Below are 2,617 nucleotides of genomic sequence, written 5' to 3'. Positions count from 1 at the left end.
AACAGTGTTATGGTTCTGACTAGGAGGCACCAGGTCCTAGCAAGTCTCCCTAAGTTGTCATAGTTGGCAGACTCACAACAAAGATACCCCCACATGCCTGCCTCCCACCATATGTGCCCTGGTGTCATCTCTTCCCTAGAATGTGAGCTAGACTTGTTAACTTCCCTCTCAGGAGTATATTTTGGCAGAAATGATAGGCTGTCCCTTCTGAAATTTGTTTACAAAGACATGGTGGATACTATTTTGGGCATCTGTCTCTCTGGTCTGGAGAAAGCCAGCTGCCCTGCTATGAGCAGCCCTATGGAGTGGCTCATGTGCAAGGAATGGATGGCTCTGGCCAGCAGCCAGCATGGACCTGAGACTCTCAACCCAACAACTCTCAAGGAACTGAATTCTGGCAAAGCCACGTGAGTGAGCTCAAAAGTGGATCCGTTCTGTGCTCTCTTTGGCAGCACACACACTAAAATTGGAACCATACAGAGAAGATTAGCATGGCTCCTGCACAAGGGTGACATGCAAATTTGTGAAGTGTTCCATATTTTTGGGACACAATGGTAAGAAGGACTTTTTTTTTTTTTTTGTAGAGACAGAGTCTTACTTTATCGCCCTTGGTAGAGTGCGGTGGCATCACATGGCTCACAGCAACTTCCAACTCGTGGGCTTAGGCGATTTTGTTGCCTCAGCCTCCCCAATAGCTGGGACTACAGGTGCCCACCACAACACCCGGCTATTTTTTTGTTGCAGTTTGGCGGGGGCCGGGTTTGATATATATATATTTTCAGTAGTGGATCCCTCCCTGCTGCTCCTGGCCCCATTGAACCTTGAGATGACTTCAGCTTGGTCCAGCACTTGATCAAAGCCTTGTGAGAGATCCCGAGTCCTAGGCCTCCAGCTAAGCAGACCCTGGAATCCTGACCCACAGGAAGGTGAAGATAATAGATGCTGCTTTAGCTACTGAGTTTGGGTAATTTGTTATGCAGTAATGGATAACTAACACAGTTGCTTACTGTCCTCATGCCTAACCCAAATGCCTTTCAGGGGAAATGGTATTTTTGAGTAGGTAGAGAACCTTAGAGACCATCCATTACTTGCTTCATCATATAGATGTGAAGACTCAGGCATAGAGAGAGAACATAACCTTACAAACTGCAGAGTGAGGAATGGCATAGTCAAGACACCTGCTCCTGGGCCCTAAGGTTCACACACACACACTCAAACTCACTGCCCATGTGCATTTAAACACCTGCATGCCATATTGTTGCTGTCTGTCCCCGCTGACTTTCTTGGAACCTGGCTAAAGTGGAGGAGGTCAGCAAGACAAATAAAGACTCTCACACTCAGCTACTGCTGGGCAGTAACTGATGAGGCTCGGGAGGCAAGCACTCTGACCAGCAGAAAGTTGTGGGGAGAATGCGCCTGTCCGAAATCTCACCAGGCCTTCTATTATGTTTTAGCAAATCATTCATAATATAGTGTTAGCTGATTTATCATGATTATTTAGGCATCAAGGAAATTATGTATATGCATGGTCTTGTATAAGACTTAAGGGGAATAGTGCATAGGGGAGTGGACAAAGGTTCTGGGTTAGAATTAACTTTTTTTTAATTATTATTTATTGTTGGGGATTCATCGAGGTTACAAGAAACCAGATTACACTGATTGCATTTGCTAGGTAAAGACCCTCTTATAATACTGTCTTTGAATTACCTTTTAAAAGGAAATATACATTTGTAAAAGAGGGGAGATGTTACCTCTTACTCTATATTGCTAATCTTTTAACTTCTTCAAAACTGGTTAAGGGTTTTATTCTTTTTCTTTTTCTTTTTTAATATTTTTGAGATGGAGTCCACTTTGTCACCCTGGGTTAGAGTGCTGTGGCGTCACAGCTCACAGCAACGTCAAACTCCTGGGCTCAAGCAATTCTCCTGCCTTAGCCTTCCAAGTAGGTGGGACTATAGGTGCTTGCCACAGTGCCTGGCTATTTTTTAAAAGACAGAGTCTCACTCTTGCTCAGACTGGTCTCAAACTTATGAGCTCAGGCGATTAACCTGCTTCAGCCTCCCAGAGTGCTGAGATTACAGGGGTGAGACACTGTGTCCAGCCAAGAGTTTTATTCTTGTGGTTGCTTCCAGCTTCTAAGACAATGATCCAGGCTCTTGCCATTTGAACCTCTCACAGATGCTTGCTTTTTTCTCTTTGTAATTTTTCTAGCCTGTCCCCACATTATGTCATTCCCACCTGCTCATGTTAGACCTGTTTATTATAGCCTCTTCACCTCGTTATTTCACTTTCATTTCTAACTTGTGCTTGGTGTAAACTCAGCCTGAATTTATTGTTTCTTCCCCCATTACATAATTTTCTCTAAAACATTCCATTTTCCCACAGATGTCCCCTCCCAAACCAGTGGCCCTTCTTCCCCTACAAAAGCAAAAGAGCCATTTTATTGCAAGCTTGAGCTTGGGCTCCCGGGGACTCCGCTGCAATGGATCTAAGCCAGGAGCCCCGAGCTCTGTAACAGGGGTATTTTATAGTGTAGCACAGCAAAGTGGGTGTATACAAGTTAAAAAAAGGGGCTGCTTCTGGATTGGCTGCCACTGGGTCTGCCATATGGCCTAAT

The 2,617-nt window shown here is 44.7% G+C and overlaps 1 non-coding gene across 1 annotated transcript; it reads left to right on the top strand.

Annotated features, from left to right (window-relative positions):
* Nucleotides 1–436: 436 nt before the first annotated feature.
* Nucleotides 437–543, top strand: LOC128586899 (U6 spliceosomal RNA). Its single transcript, XR_008380356.1, has one exon. It is a non-coding gene; the product is annotated as a U6 spliceosomal RNA (small nuclear RNA).
* Nucleotides 544–2,617: the final 2,074 nt, after the last annotated feature.

This window comes from Nycticebus coucang, chromosome 5 (assembly GCF_027406575.1).
Source record: "Nycticebus coucang isolate mNycCou1 chromosome 5, mNycCou1.pri, whole genome shotgun sequence".
In the NCBI taxonomy this organism is placed as follows: Eukaryota; Metazoa; Chordata; class Mammalia; order Primates; family Lorisidae; genus Nycticebus; species Nycticebus coucang.
This window is presented reverse-complemented; position numbering and strand designations above follow the sequence as displayed.